At 41.1% G+C, this 21770-nt stretch overlaps 1 protein-coding gene across 12 annotated transcripts in view; it reads right to left on the reverse strand.

The window, feature by feature from the left end:
• Positions 1–21770, reverse strand: part of LOC134529816 (ELAV-like protein 1) — a 364764-nt gene that overhangs the window by 174268 nt on the left and 168726 nt on the right. The window contains exon 1 of one of the 12 annotated variants that reach the window (XM_063364293.1): positions 8882–9063. The exons of the other annotated variants lie outside the window; for them this stretch is intronic. The gene's annotated coding sequence lies outside the window, so the exon portion shown is untranslated. Of the gene's footprint in view, positions 1–8881; positions 9064–21770 lie in introns of those variants that run through there. 12 annotated transcript variants of the gene reach the window in all.

Consider the following 21770-nt stretch of genomic DNA (forward strand, 5'->3'; position numbering starts at 1 on the left):
ACGTCCCTGAACCAAAGAAGCCTGTCTGCAGCTTGCGAGTCACTATATATCTGTTTCTGCTACGTCTCAGGCCAGTTGTTCCTTCTGGAAACTTTCGTTTACAGAGTCTGACACAGAACCTTCCGTGGTTACACAAAAGCTTCCAGAACGTTTTGTTTTTCTACTGCGTGCTGGGGTCGCCAAATTTCCCCGTCCAAGTAAACATCCGAATCATCTTATTTGCACTGAAATCACTCTGTTGTCCGCCTGTACTAACAGACTGTTTACATACCATGGAGCCATAGCTGCTCTGAATCATAGGCCTCTTGTTTCCCATGTTACTAGCATTTAAAAAATATTAATTATTATACATATTTGGTAGCTCACAACATTTTTGCTATATTTTATTTTGTATTCAACTTACGATCATAATTATTTTTACATCACAACATCTTCAGTATCTTTCGACGTACTAAATTAAAACGGCAAGCATCTTGTACCACGGAAATTTCGGTACTAGTCTTCAACAGAACCGAGAATTCCCGGTACTTTTGGTACTAGGTATTTTTTTTTTATTAATGGTGCAGCGGTCGGCGATTGAACTAGTAATAGGTTTGAACGATTAAACAAGTTAAGTGACCAAAAGTTAAAAGATAAACATTTGTGTTAAAAAAAAATATTGCAAAAGGTATCTATTAACGTGAACAAATCACTTTATGATCAGTATTACTCTTAATATTTAACTTTGGAAGGAAAAATAAAAAAATCCAACAGATAATTTTTTCAACGCATGCAAAATCACAAAGTTAATTTAAAATAACAAACTTAACAGAATAAATATCGTTACTAAAAGGACATTGACGCAACAACCACAGGAACTAGCACACGCAGCAGAACACAAGACTCGACTGAACGCCGCTGACTCTCCCCTTACCACATCGCCAGCGGACAGTACCACATGAAAATAACCTTAGTGCGCAATAAAAAAAAATTATGCAGTCGAAGTAGAGTCCCGAAAGTACTGAAAGAACCGGGAATCGATTTTAAATTCCAAATACCAGGGTTTACCGGGTACTTTCGTGACCGGGGGGTTTACCGGGTACTTTCGTGACCGGGGGGTTTACCGGGTACTTTCGTGACCGGGGGGTTTACCGGGTACGTTCGTGACCGGGGGGTTTACCGGGTACTTTCGTGACCGGGGGGTTTACCGGGTACTTTCGTGACCAGGGGGTTTACCGGGTACTTTCGTGACCAGGGGGTTTACCGGGTACTTTCGTGACCAGGGGGTTTACCGGGTACTTTCGTGACCGGGGGGTTTACCGGGTACTTTCGTGACCGGGGGGTTTACCGGGTACTTTCGTGACCGGGGGGTTTACCGGGTACTTTCGTGACCGGGGGGGTTTACCGGGTACTTTCGTGACCGGGGGGGTTTACCGGGTACTTTCGTGACCGGGGGGGTTTACCGGGTACTTTCGTGACCGGGGGGGTTTACCGGGTACTTTCGTGACCGGGGGTTTACCGGGTACTTTCGTGACCGGGGGGTTTACCGGGTACTTTCGTGACCGGGGGGTTTACCGGGTACTTTCGTGACCGGGGGGGTTTACCGGGTACTTTCGTGACCGGGGGGTTTACCGGGTACTTTCGTGACCGGGGGGTTTACCGGGTACTTTCGTGACCGGGGGGTTTACCGGGTACTTTCGTGACCGGGGGGTTTACCGGGTACTTTCGTGACCGGGGGGTTTACCGGGTACTTTCGTGACCGGGGGGTTTACCGGGTACTTTCGTGACCGGGGGGTTTACCGGGTACTTTCGTGACCGGGGATTATTGGGTACTTTCGTGACCGGGGATTATTGGGTACTTTCGTGACCGGGGATTATTGGGTACTTTCGTGACCGGGATTTCCTAGTACGTAATAATTCAATGAACTGAGCCATGTACTTAATTATATTATAGAAATAAGATAAAATGTATTCATTTAAGTTTGCTTGAAGCACAATTATTTTAAGCCAATCCGTTATTAAATAAGTTTTCCAAGTGTCGAGGTTTGAAACACGTTCACAGATTTCCCCTTGAGCTTATCAACCACTGCGCTATCTAGACTATTGGTGTTTTGAAATGAGACACTGTGTTTAAATTGTAATGCCATCATTCATACGTATTTAAAACTTGAGATTACTTTTTACTATGACTATTTTAGTTTACCAAATATATTCTAGGGTAGTTTCACCATCATAAAGTTTCATTTGGCACACCACTTCGTTTGGTATATACCCTTATGTTTAGGAAAATGACAAACGGGTTTGTGTGTGTACACGTGGGTCGCCATCTGTATCACATTTCGTTCGAATTCCGTTCCATTTTCACGAAATGGCGTATACCGAGAGCTAAGATGTTTACACGAAAAAAAAATATATGAGAAAAATAACGAATACAGCCTTTACAACCTTCAGAAAAAGAAAAACAGGTTAATTTATTCTGTAGCCAAGAAGAACCTTAGACCAACATAACACTTATTGGTATGTAACTATCAGTTTCAGGCAGTTGCTGGTAAAGAAGTATAAAGTTCTACCTATTGTGTTCTCGTCTGTTGGGAAAGCGCCCTCTAGTACATGCGCACTGTTTTGTTGTAATGCCTCGACTCCCCGTACACGACAGACAAACCGGCCATCTCTGCGAATGTAACAATCTTCCCGTGCATGCTGCTGTTTGCCAAATCTGTTGTCGCGGGACGTTATTCACCGACATACTATTACCCGACATACCACAACCAACCATCCTGTGTGCTGTGCACCAGGGGAAGCCTTCTTTTCACAGACGAGAGAGCCAAACGACCGATCGTGCATCTTCCGGCTTTTTTTTTTTTTGTTCTTTGTAAATAAATATGGCGGTGTTGATAAAAGGAAAGAGCATAAACAAGGCAACGGTATTTACTTGTACGCCGCCATATTTTTCGTTTGCCGTGTGTCCGTGGATGTTTATTTTGGACAACTCATGATAACTAATGGTCAATTAGGTTAGGTTAGCTACATTATAAATACTTTAAAACATTGTGGACGGTTGATTTGGTTAGGATAGCTACATTGAAGATACTGTGAAATCATGTAAACGGTTTCCTAGCCCTGGATAGCTACATATTAAAAAGTTATTTGCTAAGCAACCATAAAATGATTTTACAGTATTTTTAATGTAGCTATACTTACCTAATATAACCAACCATCCACAACGTTTCAAAGTATTTATAATGTAGATAACCTATCCTAATCGACCGCAAAATTTAATGCCACACTCTATTATACAATCAGATTGAACGGCGTATGACGTATGAGTAAGCTACATCCCAAATAAATACACCTGTTGTGGTACGGAAAAAATAAAAGCGAGCATGAACATTGGGGAACTTCGGGTGTGGCTCTCTCGTCTGTGAAAAGAAGGCTTCCCGTGCGTTTGACTAACTCTGACCTTCTACGTCACCCGCGCCTGCTTCCCACGGAGCGTTTAACGTCACTGCGCCTTCGCGCGTACTCTGACAGTGGAGTGGAGTCTCTTTCATACGACATTTTTATTATCTTTGCAGGGTTGCCTTTTTAGAGCATGTTTCCTCGACAAAAATTGCATGTTTTGGTGTACCCTGCCACCCCGTAAATTTATATATATATGCGCAACAAGGTTACATATGAAATTCCACGGTGATATATTTAATGTTATTGTGTTGATGTTTTAAATGTTGAGTATTAAAATAAATTTAAATGCGATAATTTGCACATCGTGTTTAACTCACGGGAGTTCATATTTCTCTCTGTGTACAAGAAACTTACTAGCAAGCAAATTGCCAACTCTAATGGATAATGATTTACTTACTTAGAGGAACCTTTTATTTTACGAAAGAAAAAATTTTTTTTACTCATAACGTAGTAACTTGCATTTTAAATTTTATTATTAGTTTACTTGAAGTGTTGTCAAACAATATTGGTTTTCATTGGCTAAAATTAATCAAAAATCAATGCGTGAAACAAAATGTGTACAGAGTAATGAAAATAATTTGTTACTCCCTTATATAACCGAATTAAAAATGTAGTGTGTCAATAAGACCAAAATTCTATGGTGCCAACTCCTTTTACTATAACTTTTAATTCGTTAGCAAAATTCTTAGGGAGCACCAAGTTATGGAAAGTGTTATTAACAACAGCTAGAAGATAAGGTTAGTGTCTTGAAGAAGCGAAATTTATAAACCAGACCCTCTGAGGCAGTATTCAAATGGACCGATTTTGTAGACATTTACGTGACCTCAAATTAATTTCATAAACAACGTATTAAAAAAAATTGTTTTTTGTAACGAAAAAATTACGAATTTTCCATGTTGGGTGTAAAGTTGGTGTAATTAATAACATAGCACGAGAATGCAGTTCAGAAGAACTATTAAAATAAAATCTAATACTACCTCATTGGAGTGTTGTGCGAGTGGAAAAAGTTAATTACGAAATGTATTCATATTGAATTCTTCGAAATTACAAAAATGACAAATTCAACGTAGCCTGACTTCGAACAGTATTGATGAATGACTAAACGGAACCGGGTGTGGGTCAGTTTATTTAATTTTCGTAAACTGTATTCGAGATTTAAAATGGTTACTATCCCTATAGTTTTTGAAGTTATACTTCTAATGTGACTTCCAACAAGGTTGCGTTAAACGTTTAACGCTACCATAGAGAATAACGCTACCATGGAGAATTATTTGCATGCAATTAAAAACTATTTTTTAATGATGCCAAAGAAGTATAACTTCTCACGCGCGTACCTAAGTACACGCACCAATTTTTTTTTATGCATGATAATTAAGATCATAAATAACATCACAATGTTATGCTAGGTACTTAGGATATAGTTCCGTAATATTTTGAACACAAAAAAATTACATGAATGAAATGCATCCTAACAATATAACTACAGGATCGCAGCTACACGCAGCACAGTGGAAGAAAAAAATTCACACCAGTTTTAAACTTTGCGTTTAGATTTTAGAGGCCTTAGAGGCCATGTGGAACGTAAAGCACATGCATGTGTTGCACTTATCGCTCGTTTTCTCCTGGTTTTTAAACGTGCAAAACGACATCTGGTCGGAAATTAGTGGTATTTAATTTATTAAATGCTGTAAATATTCTTTACGTGTCAAGGGTACAAGAGAGCCTTTTTTTTTTCACACAAATCACACACAAAAAGTTCAGTAAGAAATGATAAAAAAAATTAATTAACATATCTCTCACCCTTCAATGGACGCTCTTTAGATCCAACCTTGCTTTAAATATCATGCGACATGATCACAGTTTACTAGTTTTGATATTAAAATTCTGGTCCCCTTAACTTTCTAACCTAGTTCAACACTCCACAGTATCCTTCGAAAAGCAATAATCTGCAAGTAAAAACTGCTAGTCCTAAATAAGCTTTGCCAAAAATAATAATCTTTAAGTACACCTACCCTAAATCGTAAAAAAAAACATACGATGGATACGAATTCGCCCTAAGCAATAACTTACTGCCAGTATAGTCATGTAACGTTAGCAAATTGGACGGTTCTCAAAAGTAATACCAACGGTGCATGCACCATTCTACCACTTGCACGGTGTTGGTAAACAAACATGTGTTGCTTTGCAAAGTGACATTTGGGAAATGAGTACCGCCGGTCCTTTTGAGAACTGTCAAATTATTACTGAATGTCAGAATATAGTTTTGTCTCAATTAGTTTCTCAAATTATACTGAAACCCACAGAAAAAAAAACACATAAACTACTGCATTCTAATGAACACCAACGCAGGTCTCAAGGTTAGTATCCTGCCAAGTTGTTCGACGACATCAGTCAGCCACCTATGCCCACGTATGCTCATGGCGGCACTGAAACCACTCGCCTTCGCACTCCAGTCCTACTCACCGCAATTAGTACTCCTATTGAGAGACAGTTCACTTTGATTTAAGCCTCGCACATTATGCCTAGCTTGAAAACTGACAAACATAAAATATACCTAGCTTGAAAGCTGACAAACACTTATAAAATTAACTATATTTATAAAATATACCTAGCTTGAAAACTGACAATCATAAAATAAATTATATTTATAAAATATACCTAGCTTGAAAGCTGAAAAACACATAAAATAAATGATCTTATTAGGAAAATTAATTCATTTATTGTTTCAGAGTTAAGTATGAAGATAACGAGCTTTGAAATGAAAATTACTTGTCTATTTGTATTTGAGAAGTAAAAAAAATTTCTCCCGTGCTTACCTGATTACTATTATTTAACCTTCTCCCCAACAGTAATTAATATTATAAGCAATAATGAGAATACATATTACGGTAATTTTATTTTGAAGTATTTAAGAATAATACGCATGTGAAAGTGTTTATTATTTAATTTTAAGTGCATATTATTTTTTCTTTTAATATGCACGTAGACGCCTATGTTGTATATAAAGAGCTTACAAAAATGGATAAAAAAAATGCAATTATCAATTAAGAAAAGTTATATTTACGGTTTGTATTAAAATTCTGGTTAATGTAAAACGATAATCCACATACGTTAAATTACGAACAGTAACATACTTGGGATTCTCACGCATGCCTCAAGGCCCGTTCTAAAATGACACGGAAAGGTAAAAAATGTAAACTGATTACGGACCAACAAGATATTTACGTTTCAATGTCATACCAATGGTAATTAACGATATTGGATTTCACGATCATTTAAACTAATTTGAAAAAAAATAGGTACAAAAACGTAAAGCAGTTTTTGTATTTACGTATATAATAAAAATGAATTATAAAGCAATGATAGAACATTAGATATTCTTGTACTTGAAACTAATTTTAATGTATGTGTAAACATAGCTAACATCGCGGCCAAATACTCTGCTACTTGTCGCACGGAGTAACGTAAACAAAAGTGTTGGGCATCGCCGAGCTAAACCGTAGGGTCCGTGACGGGAAGCCTTCATTTCACAGACGAGAGAGCCACACCCGAAGTTCCCCGAAGTTCATGCTCGCTTTTTTTTTTTTTTTCGTTCTATCTCATTGTATAAACCGGTGTGGCATTAAATTTTGCGTTCGATTAGGATAGGTAAGCTACATTATAAATACTTTAAAACATTGTGGATGGTTGGTTATATTAGGTAAGTATAGCTACATTAAAAATACTGTAAAATCATTTTATGGTTGCTTAGCAAATAACTTTTTAATATGTAGCTATCCAGGGCTAGGAAACCGTTTACATGATTTCACAGTATCTTTAATGTAGCTATTCTAACCAAATCAAAGGTCCACAATGTTTTAAAGTATTTATAACGTAGCTAACCTAACCTAATTGACCATTAGTTATCATGAGTTACAATGAACAAAAAAAAAACTCCGAAGATGCACGATTGGGTGTTCGGCTCTCTCGTCTGTGAATAGGCTTCCCGTCCGTGACCGCGTGCGTTCCGTAAGACCGGTCGCAGTTTACGCGATCCGTCTCGCAGAACGCACGAGGTGTGGCAACGCCGCAAGCCTCGTTAGCCGGACAAGGGGACGCAGAGCAGATTCATTTCAAAGTGGGAGCACATGTCGGGCGGAGGGAGGGGGTAGCAGCTGTGGGGGAGACTACAGCTGCTGCAGATACGAGCTAGCTTACCGCTGCACATTCTGGTTCGCGCATGCCAAGCACTTTTTTTTTTTAACTGACATTGCGTAACATCGCAACCAGTCGCGCTCTACGTACTGCGAACCACCGTAAAAACACTCAACTTCTCTGCCTTTTCATATTCAGTTCATCTCATTGATAAAAAGCAATTATCATCTCTTATTTACAAACTTGTAAAAACAAAACGATTTTTACTCTAGTTAATTAAAATAAAATTCCAGCTTATCAAACATACTATTATCAGCTTTCAAAAATTCTTGCCCGCCTACACAGCAAATTAACAACATATGGAAAAAAAATTTAAAAGTTATGCATCTGATTGAAAGGATATAAAAAATATTTTAAAGTGTTCAGATGACCTGGAAAGCCTTCATTTAGCACAACACGAACGTTCAGCAATGACCACGAGCTAAATATTTCCCTGCCGTAGAGGTGTGAAGAAAACGATACTAACATGAACACGTGTTTTATTCGCTGCCTTTATCAGGCGGATGTCTCGTACACAGTAGTAAATAAAATGGCGGTCACCCCTGTTTTCCTCCAGAGCTTAAGAACAGCCCCTTTGTTTCTGTGAAATGTGCGACCACAACCTATTTTTACCTATTTATTATTCTTGTAAAAACCACATGTTACAATATTCCTGTTAACGTATCACAATGAATACATCCTAAAAAAATGTATATAAATAATTGATTTGTTACTATATAAATCTTACGAAATATAAAAATATGAAATAAATTTACCGTAAGCTGATACTTCAATTTACGCAGAGATAACAACAAAACATTTAATCAATATTTCCAACAAACGCATTCCCTGTAACAAACCTCTATGTAACCCACTGATTAATCACACCTTTATTACTTTTGTATGACTGTGTGTGTGTATATATACATATATATGTATGTTTCTTAAATGGGTTGAATTTAAGGGACTTCGTTGCCATGAAAAGATTTTAACGAAATTAATTGGTTTTACTGTCTTAAGTTATTAATCCAATGAGAACTATTAACATCAAAATAAAATCTATAATATTATCTATAGTAGCAGGCACGACATAAAAATTAAGGGATGCCTTAATTACACATCAGATAATCTACAACTTATTTCACACACAACTATTTAAACAGTGCGGTCAGAAATGGTAACATTCACGTCTGACAGTTTGAAACTCGGAGCGCGGTATAATGGTGCCAACGTATTAAAAATGAAAGTGCGCGCAAAACTGGACTACCTGGTACGTGGAAGCTATCTTCGGGTCGGCGAGCCGGCGGTGATGTTCTACAGCCGGCTTATCTTCGCACTGAGGCTGTAGCACAGTATTGGCAGATAAAGCGGATCCCCCAGCCCGGCCGCAGTGACGCCAAGCTGCAACTAAGCCCGGCTGCGAGCAACGCACTATTCACTCTAGCTACAGCTACACCCTGGATCTGATCCCCTCCCCAGGGTCGGCCGTTCGCCCCACATTTCCACCTTCACCCGAACCCGCCCGAACGTGCTTCGGCCGCGTCCGCCTCCCAGCCACGCCGCCGCCTGTCGTTCTTGGCTATCCACAGCGTACAGCTCTCCCGTTACTTGCAGTGTCGAATAAGTGCGTTTGAATACGTTCGTGCCCATACAGAAACGTAGAAATGTTAATTAAATATACCGGCTGCAATAAATTATCCAGCATTCATACTGACTTGTCACCCGTTTACGGCTTAGGATTGGAGGGTGGTCAAGATTCCAGCTTTTTTTTTTTAACACTTCATTACTCACAGTATCAGACATCGGTTCTATAAATTAGTAATAAAAAATATTGTCAATTCGAATTTATGATCAAACACAAACTAAATCAATACACGAATTATCGACGATTTCGTAAAAATTGTGGTGTTTCCTATTAAGAGATTTTTTAATTAAAAAAAAATACAAACCATAGGCGCACAAAGATTAAAAATTCTAATCTCTTATACTATATTAACGAATAGTGAATAATTAAGTATAGTAAATATAATAATTCTAGTAGGGCGTACCTTCATCTTACACCTAGATTTTCCTTCAGTTACTGCCTGTTTTCCCTCTTTGGATTGCAAGCAAGGCAGTGACGCGTTGTGCCACTCTGCTGGCTAGGTTAAAGGTGTGTAGGTAGAATTTAGTGTTGTTAGCTGTTCATGTCTCCAGCACTATCTTCCCTTACACTCGATTCTATGAATGATTAAACACCAATTATTAATTTTTGAAAATTGCTACCTAAATGTATTATTGATTTCTAAAGCTCTGTCTGAAAACCAGATCTTGAACTTGCACTCACGCTTGATCACACAATAAAACACTCTTTGATGTCACTTCAGAGTGTAAGTGCGCGAGTTCGAATATTGGGAAAACAGCTGCTCTAGAGGAGGCACCAAGGGCGATAGATCATCCCGAGCCAAAATTATATATTTATATATATAGTTTTTATTGAAGTTATACTTCTTTAGGCAAATTATGTAAAAATTGTGAGAATGAAATTATCTTTGAAAGATTTGTGCAATGGGAGTGCATGACTTGATGTAAGCTTTTGGACATACGCTATTGCTAAGCACATGTATGTCTGTAGAAGAAAACTACAAAAAACCAAAAGACACAAAACACAAATTAAGCAAAAAAATTGCTGTTGTCAACAGGATATATACACCACATAATATTCCGTATCAGGAATATGGTCAACAAACAAAGAAAAATGGACTAAGAGAACGAAAAAACCCCACAAAAAATGATTGAACCCCAAAAAAATTCATCATCTGTGGGGTTTTTTCGTTCTCTTAGTCCATTTTTCTTTGTTTTTCTTTGTTTGTTGACCATATTCCTGTTATGGAATATTATGTGGTTATATATTCTGTTGACAACAGCAATTTTTTGCTTAATTTGTGTTTTTTGTCTTTTGGTTTTTTGTAGTTTTCTTCTACAGACATTCGTGTGCTTAGCAATGGCGTATGTCCAAAAGCTTACATCAAGGTGAGAATTAATTTTTACGAAGAGCGCGCACCATGCAACGAAATTTTCACATGAAGATGGCATAAAACCATATTTAGTCACGTTCATAAAAATTAGGGGACGTAACCAAACGTATTGGTGTGCCAAATGGAACATCATGATAGAGAAACTACCCTGGAATATATTTGGTAAAGTAAAATAGTCACATTAAAAATAGTAATTTCATGTTTTAAAACACAAATTTATACTGGTACATATTACAACAGTTATAATAAATGTTCTCCTACAATCACCTGCTGTCGGGCATCGTAGCGCAGTAGTTATTGTGCGCGGTTAATAAGTTAATGAACGTAATTCAAAACTTAGCGATGCAAATTTTTTAATTTTTTTTTAATTACAGTATATGGGATTATATATATATATATATATTTTAAAGATAATATATGATTACATTTTATTTATCGTAGTGCTATAATATTATTAAACGCATAGTTCAGTCCATTAAATTGATTATTTCATACTGGGTAGGCCTATATCATCTATTATTATTATTTATAGCAATATTAAATTGATTAAATTTGTTAGGAAATTAATTTCCATGAATTCGCATAGATAATCATAAATAAAATTCTATAATAGTAAAACCACCCTTTAATACATACTAATTTATAGTCATCTAACGTGTGCGAAAACTATATAATATTAACTTTTTAATAATTTTTAACAAGGTGGACAGTATTTTAATAAAATTACTTGTCAATGATCAAATCCAAGCCGGGGTTTAGTATTTTTTAGAGTCTTTTTTCGTTTTTATCGGCGATGTTTTATAAAACAGTTTAACCTTTCGCTCTGCAAATCGAATAATTCGATAATCGACGTAGCTGCTCCGGTAGCGAATTCTAGCGGAACTATGTGTGAGTCGCGTTCAGAAATATAGTAATTTATATTGACTGCTAGCCCATATAATTATAAAAACATGTATTTATTGTGAATATTTATAATATAAAATAGTTTATAAACTCTATCAAGTGTATTTTAAAGTGTATTGATATAAGCAAGGTTATGTTCCCGTATATATAATTTATTTGCATTAAAATTATTACTTAATATTAAATAAATAATTAAAATTAATATTTTAGAATAAACATTCAGCATATTTATTTAAATTCAATATTATTAATAAAAATTGTATCGATTATTTTACTCAATTAAATAATTAATTGTATTCGAATGTTTATATTATATCGAATACTGAGTATTTATGTAATTAATTTTTGTTACAATAAATTTCAAAACAGTTCACTGTCTTAAATCTAAAAGTTAGTATAACATCTAACGCATGTACATAAGTACATACCTTTTTTTTTGGGGGGGGGGGGTAAATTTATGTTTAATTAGATACTTAAATGTCTTTGTTATACTCTTATTTCATCAAAATATGTGTTCAACTATTTAAGTTCAGTATTTGAGACCAAATATTTGTAAATATTCCAAGGCTATCTCTGACTTATTTGATTTTATTGTTTTGCAGCAGCATCCTTCGTTTGTACGAAAGCCCCTCCTAAGAAGTCTTCCCAGAGTCGCTTTTGCCCGAGTATCCCTTCAAAACAAAATTATAACGCCAATGAATTTACAATTACTAGCAAGGCCACCAGCAGCCAATGTATGAACGAAATAGTAATTAGTTCGTAACTCTCCGTACACATGGAAATAAATGACTGTGAAGACTATACTTCTTTTAGTTTTCTTACAGTGTATGGTATGATGTTAGCAGTGATCTGTTAAATTTTTATTCAAATATAAATTTGTATTTTTTTACCGTGAAAATGAAGTCTAATATCCTAATCAAATTAAACAATTTTCCGTGTTCCTGCGACTGTATTGGCTGCCAAACAGATCTACGAGGAATTGTTAAAGATAAGTTGGAATTTAAAAAAAAAAGTTCACAACTTGCACAGCATATTTGTTATTTAATGTTATGGCTCTTCAAACCAGAGGACTTAGCTTTAGACAATTGTTGAAGTCAAAGCGTAGATCAAACCTAATATATATTTTCACAACTAGAGGTAGTGGGCGGCAATCCGCGGCCTGGAACTCTACGCGGGCCCGTGGTTCGATGCCCGGATCTTGCATTCGGACCTCGAGGCCCGCAATGGCTATGATGGCAGTACAGTTGCAGTTTGCAGCAACAAGTCTGAGCCAGGGGAAGCCTAAGATGTACACAAAGCTCTGTCCCTGCCCGAACACGCCCGAATATTCACCTTCGGCCAACCTCGGGTTTATTTATATATATTTATATTTCTCTGTTTATTTTAATGTAGCTTTACTAACCTAACTAACCGTCCATAGTGTTTTAAAGTGTTTTAATGTAGCTAACCTAACCGACCACTTTTAATATTTGAATTCATTTTTCCTGCGCAAAAATAAAACAAATCCCGAGGTTGGCCGAAGCTGAATATTCGGGCGTGTTCGGGCAGGGACAGAACTTGATGGACATCGCCCTGGCTCACAGTCGCGAGGGGTGGGTGACCTTCCAGGAAGGAGCTGGCAACACTGCAGCCTGTCTCCGCCACCCCGCGCGCTGTCCTCTCCCCCCTGCTACCCCTCTCCCACAAACCACGTGCTGGGCCTCGCGGCCTCAATGTTTCCATTACAAATGACCAGACTGCTGCTGTGACTTGGTTTTTAGAGATAGAATATCAGCGCCGCTGACTTTTTTAAAGGATTCAACTCATTCAAGGCGGCAGTACAGCTGTTTAAGCGATCAAATGAATAGCCTGAAAACCATGATACTTTGAATATCATATCACATGATATCACCATCTTGAAATAAAAAATAAATAAAACTTTTGAAGATATAGCGCTGTTAAGGTCTTGAAAATCTATAACATGGTTTTTGTTTGACGCCGTTATCACAAAAATGGTGGAAATCGCGCGAGAATTTGTTTTGCATGTAAATGCCTATCCCACGGCTGGAGTGAATTTGGTTGAAGCCGGCGCCTTAAACTAGGGACAGTAAAGTATTCAAAAGCACGAAATTATTAATTAATTTTTTTTAGGTGTACACACTGATGGCATTTAATGCTTACACACTAAAACGTTGCAATTTCAAACTAATCAGTCCCACGTAACTGTTAATTGGTAAAAAAAAAAAAAAAAGCAACCTAATTCCAAACCGTGCCTTGTTTGTCTATCGCCAGTTTTCACTGGCTGATTACTTACGAGGTCTTGCATATCTACACCAAAATTACGCTTTCTGCTGACGCCATATAAACGCCATTCTTTTAGCACACTTTGAGCTCTAGAGCAATCTAACTGCGGCCAAAGATCGGAGCCAAAGTTATAGAATGGCAGCCCTGCAGAGTAAGACTGAGCCCGGCTGAGTAAGAATCACAGAATTTGCTACATCAACATGGATTGAATACTAACAAAAGGTATGTTGTGAGAAGAGTGAAGCATAAATAAGTTTTGTGACGTCAAAACGAAACCATGGCAACGAAAACGCTTGCATGTTTAACCATGAATTTCCTGCTGGCAGCGTTATTTTGATTGGTTTCCCGTCGTCAAGCAAAATTAGACGCGTAGGAAGCTAATACTATTTTTGAACGGAGGAAGCAAAGTTATTTTCCTCTCCCCCTTCGGATCATTCCATATTTCTTACGTTCGTAAAATCTCATTTGTAGTAAAATGTATGTATTATTTGTATTCAAGTATACGTCTTTAAGCACGTTGTGAACAAATGATGAGAGTGAATTTTTTACGATGCGCGCGCACTATGCAACTAAATATTTACAGGATGAAAAAAGGGCTACTCACAAAATACAGGCTTCATACAAATACAAATTAAACATATGAATTTAAATCATACACTTAAGTGATTGATAGTGAATGCTTGTCCATGTAATAAAAAAATATTTAATTCGCATATTAGAGATAGAAAATTGTGTTCATAAACGTGTTCTAGTGTATTTTCACGTGCATATAAAAGAGGTTATGTTCCCGTATGTTTAGCGAAGTCAGGTTCCTTGTAAGCATCCATTGTCGCGGGCAGTGAGTGTCTGTGCCATTTTCATGGTAGTTTTTTGAGGTTATGTTTTCGTATGTATAGTTTATTTGCATTATAAATTATAAACGTTAACTTTTTACAAAAAATATAATAGAAGTAACAAATTAGAATAAACATTCATCATATTTATTGATTTTTCATTATTAATTCAAATTCATCTCGATTATTGTGCTAAATTAAATAATTAATATAATAAACATGTTAATGTTAATATTTAATACCGAGTATTTATTAATTTTTTAATTTGAGTATATACTCTACCAACCGCATTCATAATAACACTCAAGTCCTTTTATTATTTTATTTATATTAATCATTAGCCTGAAAAAAAATTAAACTTATAATGCGCGTACAAAGTACACGCACCCATTTTTATTTCATTTTAGTAGTGTTTATTACTTAAAGTATTCCGAGATAATTATTTAATTTGAACTGCAAGCGAGAGGATCACTTGACAAGGGCTTTTTACGACCTCTATTTTCGCAGATTAAGCAAAACAACTAGAGCCGGTGTGTATACTGAACATGTCTTGTGAACAGATAGGATTCAAAACGTATTTGATTGGTTGACAGTATTTCATTCCTATATAATCTATAAAAAAAACTTTATTCCTAAGGAATATAATATATATAATTATATAATGTAAAAAATATATTGTATATTGTAGAAAATTATATGGAGGTCAATAAAGGTAATTTTTACATTAAATTATGAGAGTTGATGTCTGTATTATTTTCATCCAATTAATTTCCTCGGGCTTTGATTTATGAAGCCACATGTGATCTACATTTGAATAATTTACTTTGAACCAACATTTTTTTAAAAAGTGTTTAAAGATCTGCTTATATTGTATTTTTAATACTGCGGTAAATGGTAAATTTTTTTCAGACTGGAATTACAGTTGCCACTGTAATGTACAACTGTTTAGTAGACTAATTTTGTTACTACAAGCAAAATGGCTGACAATTTTATGTCGCTAAAATACAAAAATCAAAAAAAATTCTAAATAATGTAAAAGACGGAAAGTTTATTTTCCTAATTGGAAAGCTAACAAACAAACGGCATTGATATACAGCCATTGCCCATTTATGTTGGAAAGGAATTAGCCTGTTTCAGGAAAACTACAAACAAATTGGGTGACAAGAATAATGTTAAGTTAAAACAGACGCATAAAATGCTTAAAAGTGTATAAACTAATTGTTCACTATAAAAATTACCTATGTAAAATATTTAGAACCTATTCTTATATTAGACTGATACATTTCTGAAACAATATTATGATTATAGCAAAATTATATTTCAAAACACAGTCACAATTATATTCTTAAGTTATGTAGCTGTTGTTCTATTAGTAATGATTATACCCGATTAAATGTAGTTGATAACAAAAATTGAAACAAATACACTAACAAATATTCAAACAATCTTTAAATGCTGAGTGAATAACTAATTTATACTTATTTTACCAAATTTATTATTTGACATTGCAAGTTTTCGTGCGAAATAGTAAGTGTGCCGATAGTAAAAGAAAACCAAAAACATTATTTTCCACCTATGAACATTTCAGATTTTACGAAATCAATGAAAACCTTTGGAATCAAGAGAGTAAAAAGAAATATTTGTGGGACATGTGCCAGTGTAACTTGCTAACAAGAGAGGATACTATGAAAACACAGTAAGTGAGTTATGTATTGCCCCTCGGTGTGTAATAGTTGTTTTGTGCAACGCAAAATATTTTACAATTAAAATCAGACATTAGATTTTTGCAGAATTTTAATACCAGACAGCGGTACAAAGGTATTCCTTTCCGTTCTGAAGTCAGTACCTGGTAGTCTCGGGTGCATGAGTAGAGTTCAGTAACCTGGAAGTCTCGGGTGCCTGTGTAGCGTTTAGTAACCTGGTAGTCTCGGGTGCCTGTGGAGGGTTCAGTAACCTGGAAGACTCGGGTGCCTGTGTAGGGTTTAGTAACCTGGTAGTCTCCGGTGCCTGTGTAGAGTTCAGTAACCTGGAAGACTCGGGTGCCTGTGTAGGGTTTAGTAACCTGGTAGTCTCGGGTGCCTGTGGAGGGTTCAGTAACCTGGAAGACTCGGGTGCCTGTGTAGGGTTTAGTAACCTGGTAGTCTCGGGTGCCTGTGGAGGGTTCAGTAACCTGGAAGACTCGGGTGCCTGTGTAGGGTTTAGTAACCTGGTAGTCTCGGGTGCCTGTGTAGAGTTCAGTAACCTGGAAGTCTCGGGTGCATGTGTAGAGTTCAATAACCTGGAAGTCTCGGGTGTCTGTGTAGGGTTTAGTAACCTGGTAGTCTCGGGTGCATGTGTAGAGTTCAGTAACCTAGAAGTCTCGGGTGCCTGTGGAGGGGTCAGTAAGCTGGTAGTCTCGGGTGCCTCTGGAGGGGTCAGTAACATGGCAGTCTCGGGTGCCTGTCGAGGGGTCAGTAACCTGGAAGTCTCGGGTGCCTGTGGAGGGGTCAGTAAGCTGGTAGTCTCGGGTGCCTCTGGAGGGGTCAGTAACATGGCAGTCTCGGGTGCCTGTGGAGGGGTCAGTAACCTGGAAGTCTCGGGTGCCTGTGGAGGGGTCAGTAAGCTGGTAGTCTCGGGTGCCTCTGGAGGGGTCAGTAACATGGCAGTCTCGGGTGCCTGTGGAGGGGTCAGTAACCTGGAAGTCTCGGGTGCCTGTGGAGGGGTCAGTAACCAGAAAGTCTCGGGTGCATGTGTAGAGTTCAGTAACCTGGAAGTCTCGGGTGTCTGTGTAGGGTTTAGTAACCTGGTAGTCTCGGGTGCATGTGTAGAGTTCAGTAACCTGGAAGTCTCGGGTGCATGTGTAGAGTTCAATAACCTGGAAGTCTCGGGTGTCTGTGTAGGGTTTAGTAACCTGGTAGTCTCGGGTGCATGTGTAGAGTTCAGTAACCTAGAAGTCTCGGGTGCCTGTGGAGGGGTCAGTAAGCTGGTAGTCTCGGGTGCCTCTGGAGGGGTCAGTAACATGGCAGTCTCGGGTGCCTGTGGAGTGGTCAGTAACCTGGAAGTCTCGGGTGCCTGTGGAGGGGTCAGTAAGCTGGTAGTCTCGGGTGCCTCTGGAGGGGTCAGTAACATGGCAGTCTCGGGTGCCTGTGGAGGGGTCAGTAACCTGGAAGTCTCGGGTGCCTGTGGAGGGGTCAGTAAGCTGGTAGTCTCGGGTGCCTCTGGAGGGGTCAGTAACATGGCAGTCTCGGGTGCCTGTGGAGGGGTCAGTAAGCTGGTAGTCTCGGGTGCCTCTGGAGGGGTCAGTAACATGGCAGTCTCGGGTGCCTGTGGAGGGGTCAGTAACCTGGAAGTCTCGGGTGCCTGTGGAGGGGTCAGTAAGCTGGTAGTCTCGGGTGCCTCTGGAGGGGTCAGTAAGCTGGTAGTCTCGGGTGCCTCCGGAGGGGTCAGTAAGCTGGTAGTTTCGGGTGCCTGTGGAGGGGTCAGTAAGCTGGTAGTCTCGGGTGCCTCTGGAGGGGTCAGTAACATGGCAGTCTCGGGTGCCTGTGGAGGGATCAGTAAGCTGGTAGTCTCGGGTGCCTCTGGAGGGGTCAGTAACATGGCAGTCTCGGGTGCCTGTGGAGGGGTCAGTAAGCTGGTAGTCTCGGGTGCCTGTGGAGGGTTCAGTAACCTGGAAGTCTCGGGTGCCTGTGGAGGAGTCAGTAAGCTGGTAGTCTCGGGTGCCTCTGGAGGGGTCAGTAACATGGCAGTCTCGGGTGCCTGTGGAGGGGTCAGTAAGCTGGTAGTCTCGGGTGCCTCTGGAGGGGTCAGTAACATGGCAGTCTCGGGTGCCTGTGGAGGGGTCAGTAACCTGGAAGTCTCGGGTGCCTGTGGAGGGGTCAGTAAGCTGGTAGTCTCGGGTGCCTCTGGAGGGGTCAGTAACATGGCAGTCTCGGGTGCCTGTGGAGGGGTCAGTAACCTGGAAGTCTCGGGTGCCTGTGGAGGGGTCAGTAAGCTGGTAGTCTCGGGTGCCTCTGGAGGGGTCAGTAACATGGCAGTCTCGGGTGCCTGTGGAGGGGTCAGTAACCTGGAAGTCTCGGGTGCCTGTGGAGGGGTCAGTAAGCTGGTAGTCTCGGGTGCCTCTGGATGGGGTCAGTAACATGGCAGTCTCGGGTGCCTGTGGGGGGGTCAGTAACCTGGAAGTCTCGGGTGCCTGTGGAGGGGTCAGTAAGCTGGTAGTCTCGGGTGCCTCTGGAGGGGTCAGTAACATGGCAGTCTCGGGTGCCTGTGGAGGGGTCAGTAACCTGGAAGTCTCGGGTGCCTGTGGAGGGGTCAGTAAGCTGGTAGTCTCGGGTGCCTCTGGAGGGGTCAGAAACATGGCAGTCTCGGGTGCCTGTGGAGGGGTCAGTAACCTGGAAGTCTCGGGTGCCTGTGGAGGGGTCAGTAAGCTGGTAGTCTCGGGTGCCTCTGGAGGGGTCAGTAACATGGCAGTCTCGGGTGCCTGTGGAGGGGTCCGTAAGCTGGTAGTCTCGGGTGCCTCTGGAGGGGTCAGTAACATGGCAGTCTCGGGTGCCTGTGGAGGGGTCAGTAACCTGGAAGTCTCGGGTGCCTGTGGAGGGGTCAGTAAGCTGGTAGTCTCGGGTGCCTCTGGAGGGGTCAGTAACATGGCAGTCTCGGGTGCCTGTGGAGGGGTCAGTAACCTGGAAGTCTCGGGTGCCTGTGGAGGGGTCAGTAAGCTGGTAGTCTCGGGTGCCTCTGGAGGGGTCAGTAACATGGCAGTCTCGGGTGCCTGTGGAGGGGTCAGTAAGCTGGTAGTCTCGGGTGCCTCTGGAGGGGTCAGTAACATGGCAGTCTCGGGTGCCTGTGGAGGGGTCAGTAACCTGGAAGTCTCGGGTGCCTGTGGAGGGGTCAGTAACCAGAAAGTCTCGGGTGCATGTGTAGAGTTCAGTAACCTGGAAGTCTCGGGTGTCTGTGTAGGGTTTAGTAACCTGGTAGTCTCGGGTGCATGTGTAGAGTTCAGTAACCTGGAAGTCTCGGGTGCCTGTGGAGGGTTCAGTAACCTGGAAGACTCGGGTGCCTGTGTAGGGTTTAGTAACCTGGTAGTCTCGGGTGCCTGTGTAGAGTTCAGTAACCTGGAAGACTCGGGTGCCTGTGTAGGGTTTAGTAACCTGGTAGTCTCGGGTGCCTGTGGAGGGTTCAGTAACCTGGAAAACTCGGGTGCCTGTGTAGGGTTTAGTAACCTGGTAGTCTCGGGTGCCTGTGTAGAGTTCAGTAACCTGGAAGACTCGGGTGCCTGTGTAGGGTTTAGTAACCTGGTAGTCTCGGGTGCCTGTGGAGGGTTCAGTAACCTGGAAGACTCGGGTGCCTGTGTAGGGTTTAGTAACCTGGTAGTCTCGGGTGCCTGTGTAGAGTTCAGTAACCTGGAAGTCTCGGGTGCATGTGTAGAGTTCAATAACCTGGAAGTCTCGGGTGTCTGTGTAGGGTTTAGTAACCTGGTAGTCTCGGGTGCATGTGTAGAGTTCAGTAACCTAGAAGTCTCGGGTGCCTGTGGAGGGGTCAGTAAGCTGGTAGTCTCGGGTGCCTCTGGAGGGGTCAGTAACATGGCAGTCTCGGGTGCCTGTGGAGGGGTCAGTAACCTGGAAGTCTCGGGTGCCTGTGGAGGGGTCAGTAACCAGAAAGTCTCGGGTGCATGTGTAGAGTTCAGTAACCTGGAAGTCTCGGGTGCATGTGTAGAGTTCAGTAACCTGGAAGACTCGGGTGCCTGTGTAGGGTTTAGTAACCTGGTAGTCTCGAATGCCTGTGTAGGGTTTAGTAACCTGGTAGTCTCGGGTGCCTGTGTAGGGTTTAGTAACCTGGAAGTCTCGGGTGCCTGTGGAGGGGTCAGTAAGCTGGTAGTCTCGGGTACCTCTGGAGGGGTCAGTAACATGGCAGTCTCGGGTGCCTGTGGAGGGGTCAGTAAGCTGGTAGTCTCGGGTGCCTCTGGAGGGGTCAGTAACATGGCAGTCTCGGGTGCCTGTGGAGGGGTCAGTAAGCTGGTAGTCTCGGGTGCCTCTGGAGGGGTCAGTAACATGACAGTCTCGGGTGCCTGTGGAGGGGTCAGTAAACTGGCAGTCTCGGGTGCTTGTGTAGAGTTCAGTAACCTAGAAGTCTCGGGTGCCTGTGGAGGGGTCAGTAAGCTGGTAGTCTCGGGTGCCTCTGGAGGGGTCAGTAACATGGCAGTCTCGGGTGCCTGTGGAGGGGTCAGTAACCTGGAAGTCTCGGGTGCCTGTGGAGGGGTCAGTAACCAGAAAGTCTCGGGTGCATGTGTAGAGTTCAGTAACCTGGAAGTCTCGGGTGCATGTGTAGAGTTCAGTAACCTGGAAGACTCGGGTGCCTGTGTAGGGTTTAGTAACCTGGTATCTTGGGTGCCTGTGCAGAGTTCAGTAACCTGGAAGTCTCGGGTGCATGTGTAGAGTTCAGTAACCTGGAAGACTCGGGTGCCTGTGTAGGGTTTAGTAACCTGGTAGTCTCGGGTGCCTGTGTAGGGTTTAGTAACCTGGTAGTCTCGGGTGCCTGTGTAGAGTTCAGTAACCTGGAAGTCTCGGGTGCATGTGTAGGGTTTAGTAACCTGGTAGTCTCGGGTGCCTGTGGAGGGTTCAGTAACCTGGCAGTCAAAGGTGCTTGTGTAGAGTTCAGTAACCTGGCAGTCACGGGTGCCTGTGAAGGGTTCAATAACCTGGAAGTCTTGTAGAGTTCAGTAACCTGGTAGTCTCGGGTGCCTGTGGAGGGTTCAGTAACCTTACAGTCTCGGGTGCCTGTGGAGGGGTCAGTAACCTGGCAGTCTCGGGTGCCTGTTGAGGGGTCAGTAACATGGCAGTCTCGGGTGCCTGTGGAGGGGTCAGTAACCTGGAAGTCTCGGGTGCCTGTGGAGGGGTCAGTAACCTGGCAGTCTCGGGTGCCTGTGGAGGGGTCAGTAACCTGGCAGTCTCGGGTGACTGTGGAGGGGTCAGTAACATGGCAGTCTCGGGTGCCTGTGGAGGGGTCAGTAACCTGGAAGTCTCGGGTGCCTGTGGAGAGGTCAGTAACCAGAAAGTCTCGGGTGCATGTGTAGAGTTCAGTAACCTGGAAGTCTCGGGTGCATGTGTAGAGTTCTGTAACCTGGAAGACTCGGGTGCCTGTGTAGGGT

This window comes from Bacillus rossius, chromosome 2 (assembly GCF_032445375.1).
Source record: "Bacillus rossius redtenbacheri isolate Brsri chromosome 2, Brsri_v3, whole genome shotgun sequence".
Classification (NCBI taxonomy): Eukaryota; Metazoa; Arthropoda; class Insecta; order Phasmatodea; family Bacillidae; genus Bacillus; species Bacillus rossius.